The following is a 364-nucleotide window of genomic DNA, read 5'->3' as shown; positions in this document are numbered from 1 at the left end:
CGCAGACGCCGTGCGGGAGCGCGCCTAACTGCGCGCAGGCGCAACGGGAGCTGTCCTGCCTCTGAATCCTTTTCGGTGTTTGGGTTCCTGTCTATGACACTTGTAGCAGTATTAAGCGTTTGGTTTTGCTAAGCATGGGACTTCACAGGTGTCAGTCTGCACTGGACTATTGTAGTAACTAGTGAATATACTTATACCCTAAGCATCTGCTGTAGGATTTTAGACTGCAATTCTAAAATGCGGTATTACCATCTTCTTTTACTTTTTAAAATTTAACAGATATAACCACTTTGGGACTTGCACCAAATGTTTGCAGCTTTTTACATACAAGCGAGCGGAAGTCATGCAATAGTTTCTCTTTGAG

The sequence above is a fragment of the Ictidomys tridecemlineatus genome, chromosome 10, assembly GCF_052094955.1.
Source record: "Ictidomys tridecemlineatus isolate mIctTri1 chromosome 10, mIctTri1.hap1, whole genome shotgun sequence".
Taxonomy (NCBI): domain Eukaryota; kingdom Metazoa; phylum Chordata; class Mammalia; order Rodentia; family Sciuridae; genus Ictidomys; species Ictidomys tridecemlineatus.
The sequence above is the reverse complement of the archived record's forward strand: the minus strand, read 5'-3'. Positions refer to the sequence as shown.